Here is a 14,659-nt window from a genome sequence, read left to right on the forward strand (position 1 = left end):
GAAGGCCTTAAGTCATGTTATATATTCCTTTTGACTCTGGTGTCTTACCTAAGGCATGCCTAGCTTTCAGAAAATTGTTCATTGCATAAGGCACCGGTGATAGTTTGTTCGGAATTCCAGGACTAGCTACGTTATACAACCCAAACTGACTAAATAAAGGCAGACCTCACCAGTGAAATTTCAGGCATCAGTGAGGAAAATATTTTTTAGTGTTGGGTCATGAAATACCCCATAAAATACTGTTAGCTTCGTGTTTCTTGCCTGAATCAATGTCCTTAGAATGCAATGTGGCCGAAAGTAGATGGTAAGAACTCCCTTTTTGGTATAATTAAGGGATGGGGTTATTTTGTCAGGTGAGCAGTCATCTTGGTGGCAGAAATCAGTTTCACAGACCCACTAGGCTACAAGGGTCATCATGGAGTCATCTGGACCCTGCTGACCTCACACAGCACGGCCACCAGGTCCAACCCCATACTTACTGATGCTCTCACTACCACACTCAATTTAGGAATCATCTTTGTAGTTCTCTGGAGTTTTATTTACCTGCCTTCCCCATATATTAAAGTTATATTTTGCAAGACAGTCTTTGTAAACTCCTAAGAGAACCAATCGGTCTGCTTCTCCAGTGATATTTGACAAGACAATTTAAAGGCAATAAGAAGCCAAATGAGGTTAAGTGATGGGGACAGAGAACATCCAAAAAGCTCCTCATCAGTTTGGTTTTTGTCACATGAGAAGGTGATTTCATATTTCCTATGAGAAGAAATGGTATTTTTCTTGGGCTGGCTTTTGTCATAAGCACGAGGTTAATGTTTGCATTTTCTGCAAGAGTATTCCTCCACCCCAGTTTAACGCAAACTCTCTCTCTCTCTTTTTTTTTTTGGCTGCGCTGCACAGCATGCAGGATCTTAGTTCCCCAACCAGTGGTTGAACCTGTGCTTCCAGCGGTGGAAGCTTGGAGTCTTAACCACTGGACTGTCAGGGAAGTCCCTGCAAACTCCCTTTAATGTCAATAATTCTGACACACTTCAACAGTTATTCTCCTGACTAATCACTGATTTGAACGGCTAGTATTCAGCTGAGCATATGAAGGCCACAGATGGTTCCGCTCTCATCCTTCCCCTCTCATCTAGGTGACTACGAGAACTTATAATTTTTTATGTCAACGGTTGCCTCTCCCACTTGACCAATAACTCTTCAAAGGATTACATCTTCCTCATTCTCCTATCTTCTCAGAGCAAAATTCTTTCATCCTATTGTATAATCAATCATATTATATAATTGTAAACAGTGGCAAATAACAATGACAATCCTATAAGCAGAAACAAAACCTCACATGAAAAAGAAAACTTGGCACCAAAACTCAAGATGTAAAATAAGAGAAGAAAAAGAAACTCCATCAACATACTCACGTGTGGTGCTAGAAAATGTGCTATGGTGCACAGCAGCTGACATGTGTTATCTTACAGATGCAGCCTACGTTGACGAGTATGTATTAACTACGACTATGCAGTATGTATTAAACACCCTGTGTAGTGCTCAGCGTCTAGGAGGGACACGATATTTGTCAGCTCCACGCTTTTTCTTGAAGCACCACTTAGCTCCAAGTATTGAAGACGTCTCATCTGCAGACTTTATCTCACCTCATTCATGAGTTAATTGGAAACAGGTCTGATAGTACATTAACAGCAGAAATTCAGAAGCATGCAATTAGCTTTGCTGTCCTAATCCCAGCATCTGGTGTCGCTTGGATGAGCCCCTGGAGCCCACTGCGCTTTCTCCCTAACCCTCAACCTCCATGTCCATCCATCCTGATTGACTGGATTTCTCACTGGATTTCGCACTGATACATTTCTTTGTAGGAATCACCCTGCTCACAGCCTCAGCCCGTCTGACCGGGGCCCAGCCACTGCCTCAAGCCTGGACATCGTCTCTTCCTACCTAGACATAGACTAATCCAGTTTCCATCCAGATTGACTCCTTTGGAACAAAATCACTGCCTATTGCTTGATTATGATTATTGCTGGACCCCATCAACCAGACTGTAACCATTCATTATGGAAAATGACCTTGATTAGACCTGAGTTTGCCAAAACCCATGGACATGGTAATTCAGGCTGAGCCCTATCTCCCCCATCAGGTGGCATCTTGCCTGGCACTGTTTTTGTCTGCCAGCTTGCTCTTGATCTCAACTCGCAAGAGCTCCTTCTTGGCCCAAAGAGACATAAGCATTTAGCTTTGAAAATCATCTTAGCTTCCTGTTGCTTGGGCTTAATTTATTGTTTTTAGAGAGTGTCTTTTAAAATCTAAAACAACAACTACTGGATGAGTTTCGAAGTTATCTAAGACCTCACTACCCAAAGCATCTTTACTAGAGGAGCAACATGGGCCTCTCCTAGACACTTGTTAGAAGTGCAGAATCTCAGGCCCCTCCCCAGATCTACTGAATCAGAATCTGCATTTTAACAAGGTAATTCATTTGCACATTCACATTTGAAAATGCTGATCTAAATACTTCTCAGCAAACATCAAATGGAGGTACTACTGAGAAACTATTGCGAGGTTAGAAAAAGATTTATTTGTTTATTTTTTAAAATATTTCCTGTTGGTTTTATATAGATATTCTTTATTTTGTTTAGGTTATATCTCTTTCTTCCTTCTATTATTATTATTATTATTATTGTTGTTGTTGTTATATTTTTTGGCCGCACCTCGAGGCTTGTGGTATCTTAGTTCTCCGACCAGGGATTGAACCTGGGCCTTTAGCAGTAAAAGTGCAGAGTCCTAACCACTGGACCACCAGGGAGTTCCCAGAAAAACATTCATCTGAAAGACAGAATCAATTTTATCAACAAAGGCATTTGTTCTGAAGTCGAAGTGATTTTACATCACTGTACTCAAGGTAGTCTTGAGTTTGCTCAAAACCCAACATGTGCAGGTTTGATTATGAAATGCACTTTCTGAATTGCTAATGACTTCTGAGTTTTCTCCTGGCACTTCCTTTCTGTCTCAACCTCATGTGAGTAAATTATCATAGTGGTCTCCGTGAAAATTACCACACAGGAAACAACAGGAGACTCTTAATTACTGAATTCCCACACAGCATTTATTCTTTATATTAGAGCCATTGGAGAGCCTCTGGGCATATATACACAATTAAAAAGATAAACAAGATTCCCAGCCAAGTTGCAGCTGTTCTTAACTTTCTTGGAACACTAACCTGGATAACTGCTTCCTTTTATATCAGAGTAAGTTCTCTGCCAGTGACAGTTCCTTGTCTAATAACCGGAGGGACCGGAGTATGCTTGCGAGGCAGTGCAGGTGCAGTGCTGGGCCCAAGGGATCCCAGTGGCTTTTCCTTCCCCAGCTCTGAGTGTAGTAGGTTTCTTAGAACCTGAAATTAGGGTGCTGAGAGGCAAGTCAGTTAGGTTTAGCTCCTACCAGAAGAATGTTTCTTGCTCTACTGTGGACCAGAAGTGACTCTTACATTGGCTACACTGCACCTAAACCAGCACAGACAGAAGAAACAGCTGGCCCTTTTAGAAGATCATTCTTATGTTTAACGTGTTAGGAATTTTTTTTCTCTAAAGTCTAAAATCCTTTTTGCTACCAAATGAAGACCTTTTCATACATATTCTATCTACAGACAGACATCTACACACTGGAGAAAATGATAGAATATTAGTGTTCAGTGTTCAATAATGCTTCTCTAGGTAAAACTCCAATTCTCCTCTTTGTGCCTCATTTTTTCTCTTTAACTTTTGTGTCTTTTTTAAAACCCTCTCAAAGCTCTCTTCTCCTCTCAGCCTTCAGACTCCACACCTGGACGATGAGCTTTAGTAAGCTTCTGGGCAATGGAGAGGACACAGTCCTTACAGGCAGCATTCCTTCTATACTTCCTGATATGATGCTCTTTTTCCTACATTGCTTTACACCCCCCCCCCCCCCCCCCCGGAGAATCAACTGTAGTTATTTCTTCAGTGGCTTTTTCTTTTCAGCCATGGTGGTTGTCCCTTTTACCCCTCTTCATCCTCGTTTAAGATACTTTCTCCAGTTTGCCGGTAAATAACAGGTCTACTTCTAACTTCCAGATAGTCCTTGTGTTGCTAAAATGAAATTTGGTGTCACCAGTGATTAAACCAAGAGGAAACTGCAAGCAGTTGTAGTGTAATGCTGAACAACAGACTGAAGTCAGGAGTTCTGGACGTGAGGCTCTGACCCCCTCTCTCCTCCACCAGCTCTGCCAACTGGCCCCGTGACCTTGAACAGATTTACTGCTCTAAAAAGAAGGACTTCCGTTAGTTGACTCCTTAAGTCTCTTCTTGCTCTAAGCTTCCTCAAGTCTGAGAAATCTGTCATTAGTGGACTCAGTCTTTTCCACGATCCTTTCCATCCCTCCACTCTCTTTTAATTTTTCTATTTTTAAGAGCTCATTTGCTTGAAAATTACTCTTAGGAGAGAATCCGAAGGTAATCATCTACTTTTAATAATGGAAGTATTAAGGAATATATACAAAAATCCAAAACATTATAAAGATTAATACTTTTATCATTATGCACCCACCTCACAACTTTAATAAATAAAGTATTACCATTAAAGTTTAATCCACTCAATATTTTAATTTAATCCTCTCATCTATTGCCATTCCTTCTCTATACCTAGGAGGTAACCTCTCTCCAAGATAGTCTTTTTTTTTTTTTTTTCCTAATTAACAAACAGTCCCCTTCTATTGGACAATTAGGACTTGCCCATTTTTTAAAATTTATTTATTTATTTAGTTTTATTTTTGGCTGTGTTGGGTCTTCGTTTCTGTGCGAGGGCTTTCTCTAGTTGCGGCAAGTGGGGGCCACTCTTCATCGCGGTGCGCGGGCCTCTCACTATCACGGCCTCTCTTGTTGCGGAGCACAAGCTCCAGACGCGCAGGCTCAGTAGTTGTGACTCACGGGCCCAGTTGCTCCGCGGCACGTGGGATCTTCCCAGACCAGGGTTCAAACCCGTGTCCCCTGCATTGGCAGGTAGACTCTCAACCACTGCGCCACCAGGGAAGCCCCCAAGATAGTCTTTTAGTCTTTAATGTAAATTCAAGTCATAGTGTTATCTCTGCAAGGGCTATTGTATTTTAGCCTAAGCTCTAATAATAAAATAAATAATTTATAAATACATTTATCAGGATTTTTGGCAGATGGAAAAGAGGCGAGGAGCAGAGTGTCCATCCCAGTGGAAAGAGCTTGCTCTGAGAATCATAATATACCTATATTTTGTCCTACGTGTGTCAACAAGTGGACTTTCCCTGTTGCCGCTGTTTTATTTACATATGTAGGGCTCTTGCAACAGTACTAATTCTAACTTTTCTTTCCCATTTTGTAACTGTTTAACGTCCTTGTTCATTAGCTTTCTCTTTGGAAATGGAATATGGAAGAATATGGGAACAGTAGTGGTATCTACAGGAGAGAGACAAAGAATGACTACTTTAAGATTTATTAGTTCAACAACAAATGTTTAATTTAGAACACATATCAGTAATTATGTCAGTCCTAGCTGACAATCACCTATAACAACACTTGGAGTTACTAGGCTTTTGCTCTGCCCACAATGTTGCCAACATCATCTTTGCTTTTTCCTTACCAACCATCTTCCAGCCATACTGACCACCTTCCGGGTTCTCAAAAATATGCAGATCCATCTCTCTCCCAGGCCTTTCACACATGCTCTTCCCTCTGCTTGGAGTGCTCTTCTGCTCTTCACAGGGCTAGTTATTTCTCCTCCTCCACCTCCTCAGGTGGCCACCTTGTCTACAGTGGCTCCTCCCTCCCCTTATCTCATCTCAGCCCTCTCTTAGTTTTCCTCTAAGCATGTATCACAATTGCAATTTTACTGTCTCCTCCTTTAAAACATAAGCACTGTGTGGGCAGACACCTGTCTTCTTTACCAATTGCTTACCATAGCCTTTAGCAATAGGAGGGATTTAATTGTATCTTTTAAAAGAAAAAAAGTAGGAGAGAGAAAGGAAGGAAGGAAGGAAGAAAGAAAGAAAGGAAAGAAAGAAAGAAAGAGAAAGAAAGAAAGAAAAAGAAAGAAAGAAAGAAAGAAAGGAAGGAAAGAAAGAAAGAGAAAGAAAGAAAGAAAAGAAAGAAAGAAAGAAAGAAAAAGAAAAAGGAGGGTGGGAGAGAGGGAAGGAAGGAGGGAAGGAAGAAGGAAGGAAAAGAAAGAGACAGCGTGAGTACTCACTTTCTTTATGTATAAATCTTGTGTCTTTTTTTTATTAGTAATTCATGGAAATATCCCTTGACTGTGGTTCAAGTCTTCGCCACAATGAATCTTATTATATGGTAAATTGGGCATTTCATTTCTTCATTAAATTATTGGTTTGAAAGAGAATCTTGACATTTTCAAGTCCTTTAAATAGACTTAAAGCACCAGCACTAGCAGTCAACCATCTTTGGGAGGCTATTGTAGATTTTTTTAAAAAACTTTTAACTTTGAGATAATTACAGATTCACATGCAGTTGTAAGAAATAATTCACAGGAACCCTGTGTATCCTTCACTCAGTTGCCCCCATTGGTAACATATTGCATTACTATAGTACAATATCACAACCAGGAAAATGATTGTTTTTAACAAAGTGACAGGTTTGTTTTTTTTTTTCAATTCCAATTCTTTATTCATTCTCCATCTCTTTCACAAAAGGGCTTGAGGTAGTATATATAAAGGACAAATATAATACCATTGTTTTACAATTAATTACAAAGGAGGAAAACAAAGTTAAAAACAGATAGGAAAATAAGGTTAACTCTTGGGGCTAATTCAAAGTTTATAACCTAGTTCTCTGCAGAGAGATTATCAATTAGAACAGATTCTAATTAATTCCCAACTGGAAACATGCCAACTCTTCAATGGAAGGCAAAGCCTTTCTTAGTTCCTAAAACACTAAAAAGTTCTCATAAGGGACAACTAAGTATGCTTATAAGAGACACAGTTTTTAATCACTTTCCTTGAATTACAGTGAATGTGACAACAAGTGGGGAACCACAGAACTAACTCTTTAGCTAAATATCTGCCTCCTGCAAGACAATAGATCTTATCATAGACCTTCAGGGTCACTCACATAGCATCAAAACACTAGACGCTAAATTATCAAACTGCACACTATTATGAAACTCCTATGAGTCAGTCACAGGGAACAGGCAGATCTACTCACAAATATTCTGGTTTTCCTCCTCTGGGTCCCTGTTAAGATTGCAATTTCCAGCCCCCTTGAAGTTAAGCTTAGCCAGTGACTTGCTTCAGCCAATGAAATATGAGTGGAATTGACATGTGTCACTTCCCAGTGGAAGCATTTAATTGGTGGTGTCAACGGCACACCTCTTTTCCCTACTTCAGTGATGGCGGGATCATGAGTTAGCAAGAAGCCTCCATTATCCTGGGCCCCAAGAGACTAAATGAAGCAGAGACCTCTGATGATCCATGTTGGACTCATTGCATGAATGAGAAATAAACCTGGATGGAGGTTGAGATTTGATAGTTGTTCATTATCATAGGTTAACTTGATAGCCCATCTTGGTTGTTACAGGAAAAAAAAAAATCCCTTAAAATATAGTTACTTGATTATTCTATCTAGTCAGGTTCCTTTTCTTGAGGCTATCTATGCCCATTTCCTCCCATTGATGAGTGTGGAAAAGACTGGTTGCAGTAGTAAATGGATCTTGCCGCCAATTTAGCGGTAGGTATGATTTGGTCCTCGTTTGCTCTGAAAATAATCTGTCCATGACACTCTACGTGAGGATGACTCTAGCAACATACTGAAACTTTGGGAACATCTCACGACTAGTCCCATAAGAACTAGTTAACTCGTTAAAGGAGTTAAAACCCAAACCTAGAGGGTCAAGTGACAAGGTGAGATGGGAGGAAGTTGGCTGTTTGCTTTTGATACATCTGACATCTCCCATTGCTGTGACTGCTTCCTGCACTTCATCCTTACAGGCACTGCTCACTCTTTGGTGATAAAAGGAAACGGGAAAAGGTACTCACACAAAGCATTTTTAATTATCTGTTAATTGGATGAAATGGCAATTAAAGTGCCTAAGGGCTATATGCATATTCACAGATTGTCTTCAAAGGGTACAATTACCAAAGCCAATGAAAAAGATTATGAGTTAATATTGGATTGTGATTTGGGGCGGAGGAGGGTGAGGTGTGTTCAGATATCTTCCTCCAAATAGCTCCTAAGATTAATTTGTCTCTCTGGTTTTATATGATAATGTGTAGAGGTACAGTTTGCCTGGGAGCATAGCATGTTTGTCAAAGGAACAATTTCCACAGTGGGTAGTCATTGGCCATTTTCCTGATTGCTCTAGGTGTACAATACTCTAGAGGTACAGGATGGATTTCTTACTCAATATAAAAGTTTAGATAATATTTTCCATGATTTCCATGTCTAATATTATTTCCATCAGAAATAAGTATTTCTGCTTGTGGTAAAGATTAAATATAATATTCCCTTTGTGAATTTCCATGGGAACATAAAAACAATATTTTTGAGAGTAGTAGCAACATTTTCTTTCAGAGCTGCCAAAAAGAGTATGGAAAAGACATTTTGGGATACCATGCTGAACTCCTCTCTCTGCCTTGAAGAATATTTTGACAGTTAAGATTTAATGTCCAAGTGACAACGCAGTAAACATAAGTTCAAATTCCACAGGGCCCAGGAATGGATGGGAATTACAGGCACTTTACTCTGTCTGCCCGCGTCCTGCTCAGCCTCTGAGGTCCGTGCAGGGGAAGATGTGGAAGGGGAAAAAAGCCACGCACATCCCCAGGGCACCCTCTAAGTGCCTGAGTTTTTGTCACTATATTCCTGCCACTTCAGATAATGTAAGGCAGCTGGTGAAATATAAATGCTCAGTGACCACAGTTTGGAGAGTTCCAAAGATAAAAGTTTTTTCAGTTACTTTGTGGTCAGGTCCATCTGAAAGAACCATTGACTTTTTTAAAACTATTTTTTAAATTAATAGATTATTATTTTTTAAATGTTAATTGAAATATAGTTGATTTACAATGTTGTGTTAGTTTCAGGTGTACTGAAAAGTGATTCAGTTTGTGTGTGTGTGTGTGTGTATATATGTATATATATATACATATATACATACATATATACATTCTTTTTTAGATTCTTTTCGATCATAGCTTATTACAAGATATTGAGTATAGCTCCCTGTGCTATACAGTAGGTCTTTGTTGGCTATCTATTTTATGTATAGTAGTGTGTATATTTTAATCCCAAACTCCTAATTTATCCCCCCCCCCTTTCCCCTGTGGTAACCATAAGTTTGTTTTCTATGTCTGTGGGTCTATTTCTGTTTTGTAAATTAATAGATAATTTTTTAGAGCTAGTTTAGGTTTACAGAAAAATTGAGCACAGGTACAGAGTTCCCATTCTCTTCCTTCCCCCATTCCCTTATTATTAACGTATTGCAATAGTGTGGTACATTTGTTACAATTGATGAACCAATACTGATACGTTATTATTTTTTTTAATTTATTTTATTTTTATTTATTTTTGGCAGTGTTGGGTCTTCGTTGCTGCGCACGGGCTTCTCGTCGCGGTGTCTTCTTTTGCTGTGGAGCACGGGCTCTAGGCACGTGGGCTTCAGTAGTTGTGGCATGCGGGCTCTGTAGTTGTGGCTTGTGGGCTCTAGAGCGCAGGCTCAGTAGTTGTGGCGCACGGGCTTAGTTGCTCCGCGGCATGTGGGATCTTCCTGGACCAGGGCTGGAACCCGTGTGCCCTGCATTGGTAGGCAGATTCTTAACCACTGCACCACCAGGGAAGCCCTGATACGTTATTATTTATTAAAACCCATACGTCACTTAGGGTTCACTTTTGTGTTGTACAGTTTTATGGGTTTTGACAAATGCGTGATGTCTTATATCTACCATTATAGTATCAGATTGAATAATTTCACCTAAAAATCCCCTGTAAGAGACATTGACTTTTATAGCTATTTAAGAAGTGTGTTCCCAGCCTCCTGGCCCTCTGGACACAGTCTAGCTACACAGGGCTGAGTACTGTAACTGAGAGGTGTTCTGTAGTAATGAGAGATGTGTGGCCTGGTGGTAAAGTGAATTGGCCCTGCTCTGCCGCTGCCACGTCATTTAGCCTCTCTCATCTGTAAAATGGGGCTAAGTATATAGTACTTTGTACATGAGTATTAGATGAGATTATACATGTAAAGAACTTAGTGCCAGGTAGATAGCAAGTACTCCATACATTTTAGCTGAAATGATTATTCAAAAACGAACATAGGTGTAGAACTAAACACATACACACATATACACACACATGAGTACAAGTTAAATTAGGAAAATCCAAATAAGTTCAGTGGGTTGTATCAATGTCAACATCCTGGTTGTGATAGAATCCTACAGTATTGTAAAATATTACTTATCACTGGGGAGATTGGGCAAAGTGCAGCTCTATTATTTCTTACATGTAGCATGTGAATCTACAATGGTCTCAATTTCAATTTAAAGTAATTCAGGCGACGGGGGGAGTGCAGTGCTGTAGGGGTTACCAGTTAGAGACGGAGAAATGGCAATGGGGGATCATTGATCACACCCCACCTGGGAACCAAAATCGGCTGTCAGGGCCTTTGGGAAAAGTTGGGGAAATTTGGATACGGAATGAGAATTGTGTTCTTATTTTTGTTAGAATTGACCTGGGTATTGTGGTTATAGAAGGAAAAAAAAATGAATTTAGTGCTTCAACTCTTCATGGCCTGAACCTGCAAGACTGTGACAAGCTGATTATTAGAAAGCCTCCCTACACAACTCTTTTTTTAAAAAAATATATTTATTTATTTATTTGGCTGCACCGGGTCTTAGTTGCAGCACACAGGATCTTCAGTTGCAGCATGTGGGATCTAGATCCCTGACCAGGAATCGAACCCGGGCTCCCTGTATTGGGAGCGCAGAGTCTTAGCCACTGGATCCACCAGGGAAGTCCCCCAACATAACTCTTTACTTTAGAGTTATAATCACCACCACGCTCTCAATGTCTGCTCAAAATTTCTAGAAGAGAAACTCAGTAAGCCACAGCAGGCCATTATTTTGCCCAAGACCTAAGCCTTTAGATACTGCAAACAGAAAGTCTTTCTATAAGAGGGTCACCAGCTCTACGGGACATATTCTCAATAAGGGATTATTAATCATACATTATGTGCAAGCTTCCTCCCAAAATGAACTACCCAGATATAAAACAGAACAACAGGCTCTACTGAGGATTCAGCCTCCTTGAATTTAAATGCCGCAGATGTATTCCCAGCAAGACAAATGAATGAGTAATTATTACTCAGCACGGTGATAGACTGTATGCTTTAGACAGTGTCATTTTGACTTTAGCCAAGGCGTTTAATGTCCCTGTTTGTAAAACACTTTGTTACCGTAAGCAGCTAGATCTTGGGAATTTCCTTATTGTCTAACTTTCAAGTTCTTGCAACTGAGGAGTGCATTCCCGGCATGAAAGTTTAGGGAATGCCTTTTCACCTACTGAAGATACTCACATTGCTTAGAAGTTTTAGATAAAGAACTGCTCTATCTCAGCTTCAAAGAATTGTAATAACATATGCATTTTTTTCCTCTCTAAAGATCTTTTGTCGACCAGGCTCCTCTCTTTCTGGTCTTTTCTGAGAGAAAGTTACCAGCATGAACATGCTTGTGGTATTCCTGGAACTGTTATGTTAAACTAAATTTTTAAAGGTATTTTGAATTCAAATATGAAAATAAGCTCCCGTGGGTTATTCTTCCTGAGCGTAGATATATATATTTCTTTTTTTTTTAAACATCTTCATTGGAGTATAATTGCTTTACAATGGTGTGTTAGTTTCTGCTTTATAACAAAGTGAATCAGCTATACATATACATACATCACCATATCCCGTCCCTCTTGCGTCTCCCTCCCACCCCCCCATCCCACCCCTCTAGGTGGTCACAAAGCACCGAGCTGATCTCCCTGTGCTATGTGGCTGCTTCCCACTAGCTATTTTACATTTGGTAGTGTATATAAGTCCATGCCACTCCCTCAAAAAATATGGAACACTTCACGAATTTGTGTGTCATCCTTGCACAGGGGGCCATGCTAATCTTCTCTGTATCATTCCAATTTTAGTAAATGTGCTGCCGAAGCGAGCACTAAATATATATTTCCATTCCTATTTTTTAATTATAAAAATGTGGGGTTTTAAAAATATTTATTTATTTATTTGGCTGTGCCAGGTCTTAGTTGCAGCACGTGGGATCTTCGTTGCGGCGTGCAGGAGCTTTTAGTTGCTGCATGTGGGATCTAGTTCTCTGACCAGGGGTCGAACCCGGGTCCCCTGCATTGAGAGTGCAGAGTCTTAGCCACTGGACCAGCAGGGAAGTCCCTATACAATGTGTTTTTAAATGTACGCTTCACGGATCAGACATTTAGGACAGGTACCGTCCACATTCCACCCACACTCGTAGCTTGTCAACACTCAGGGAGTTATTTTTTATAGATTAAATAGAACAGTTAAATCACATACGAGTAACCTGGGCTACCAAATTTAGTTTTTCTCTTGGTTAGTATTGTTTCTTTCAGCAGCTTTACCCATATATTACAGGTTACCTCTCAGTTGTTTGCAATGAAAATATTGTCTCAGGCATTGAAGTTTTTTGCTTTTTTGGTTTTTTTAAATTCTGAAAATGGAGAAGTGTTTGTTCAGGTGATGGTTTAGACATCACAATTTCCCCTTTTGCAAAAAAAGGGGGTGGTGGGAGTTGTTAACAATTAACAAGTAATCTCTAGTTCCTCTTCAGCTTCCATATCCTTTGAGTCAACTCATTAGTAGCTCAGAAGAATACCCAGAAAGCTATGGCATCTAATATCTGCTTTAAAAAGATAATTTTCTATCTTCCCAACTACTCTTCTCAACTTGAAATGTCCTAGTTGGTTTAGCTTTCCCCAGATTTAAATTTTTCCTGGCACAAAGTTAAAGCTATTTTGGTAAATTTTAGCTTACTTTGTCTTGAAACCCATTGAAGTTTAAGTGATAAATAAAATTATCATTTTTCCTCTGAGTCAACAAACATGAGACATTATTCTGAGAGATGGAAAGGTGAAGTTTACAACTATACTAAGTCAAAGTTTTTGATAAACAGTCTAATGGTGGTACCAGCATTAGGTATACAAAGAACAATATGGCTCTTTAAGGTAAATCTATCTTTGGAATAAGTAGAATAAAAGTAGTTTTCTCTTAGATCCTTTCATCTAGGGCATTAATTTGAGTGCCTTACACTCACAAACACACACACACACACCCCTGCTGTACTTAGAAACTAAGTACCTGGATTAAATTGTATCTCTAGATAGATATTGATAGATAGGAAGATAGATAGATATAACCTAGCAGAATGTCATTTATAGTTATAAAAATATAGACCATGCTAACTATACCTTTATATAAATAAATAAATGGACCAGTTTGTCTCTCTAAAGCCTTTTATGGCTTTATTTGGACTGCTTGTTTCCTTTAGCCTTTAGTTGTTATAGCTATATGGCAGTTAGCCGTACTTGAGTACATATTATTGGGTAGGGTTTTTTTTCCCATTAAGTGTCATTTTTACTAGATTCATTTATTTATGTATTTATGTATTTATTTATTTATTATTATTATTTTTTAAAAACTACATGCATTTTAATTTTTTAAAAAATTAATTAATTAATTTATTTATTTATGGCTGTGTTGGGTCTTCTTTTCTGTGCGAGGGCTTTCTCCAGTTGCGGCAAGTGGGGGCCACTCTTCATCGCGGTGCGCGCGCCTCTCACTGTCGCGGCCTCTCTTGTTGCGGAGCACAAGCTCCAGACGCGCAGGCTCAGTGATTGTGGCTCACGGGCCCAGTTGCTCCGTGCCATGTGGGATCTTCCCAGACCAGGGCTCGAACCCATGTCTCCTTCATTGGCAGGCAGATTCTCAACCACTGCGCCACCAGGGAAGCCCCTATTTATTTATTTTTTAAATTTATTTTTGGCTGCGTTGTGCGTGGGCTTCTCATTGCGGTGGCTTCTCTTGTTGCGGAGCACGGGCTCTAGGTGTGCGGGCTTCAGTACTTGTGGCGCTGGGGCTTAGCTGCTCCGCGGCATGTGGGATCTTCCCGGACCAGGGCTCGAACCCGTGTCCTCTGCGTTGGCAGGCGGATACTAGATTCATTTAGTTTGGTTTTGAAGGTAAGCTCCTAAAAGCTTGCACTTGAAGCAGTGCACTAAGCCATGCTTAGTACAAGTGGAGTTGTCTCACAGCTCAGTATTTTGGGCTTTTTAAAGGTAAAGGAGTAATATTGTTCTCTTCAAAGAGCAAAATCTGTCCTCATACAAAATCTGTCCTTTGGTAGAGAAAGATCCGTTCTTTAATGTGGGGAAGATGAATACTTTTATGGAGTACAGTTTCTGTATCTTCCTCCGTAAGAGTTTAAACTAATGTTTTATTCTGCAGCCTTTCCAGGCAACCCCTGTTCTTTTCACTTTTATTTTGTCCTTATTTTGGCTTTCTTAAAATAATCTCATTTTCATGGCTTGCATAACTTGAGCATACATTTCCTGATAAAATGCACTTTCCAACCCTTACTCCTTTCACTTAACACTTAAAA

The 14,659-nt window shown here is 39.8% G+C and overlaps 2 non-coding genes across 2 annotated transcripts; both read right to left on the minus strand.

Annotated features, from left to right (window-relative positions):
* Positions 1 to 2,733: 2,733 nt before the first annotated feature.
* Positions 2,734 to 2,806, minus strand: TRNAK-UUU (transfer RNA lysine (anticodon UUU)). Its single transcript has one exon. It is a non-coding gene; the product is annotated as a tRNA-Lys (tRNA).
* Positions 2,807 to 12,077: 9,271 nt separating this feature from the next.
* LOC133101875 (U6 spliceosomal RNA) lies at positions 12,078 to 12,185 on the minus strand. Its single transcript, XR_009702761.1, has one exon. It is a non-coding gene; the product is annotated as a U6 spliceosomal RNA (small nuclear RNA).
* Positions 12,186 to 14,659: the final 2,474 nt, after the last annotated feature.

The sequence above is a fragment of the Eubalaena glacialis genome, chromosome 11 (genome assembly GCF_028564815.1).
Source record: "Eubalaena glacialis isolate mEubGla1 chromosome 11, mEubGla1.1.hap2.+ XY, whole genome shotgun sequence".
Classification (NCBI taxonomy): domain Eukaryota; kingdom Metazoa; phylum Chordata; class Mammalia; order Artiodactyla; family Balaenidae; genus Eubalaena; species Eubalaena glacialis.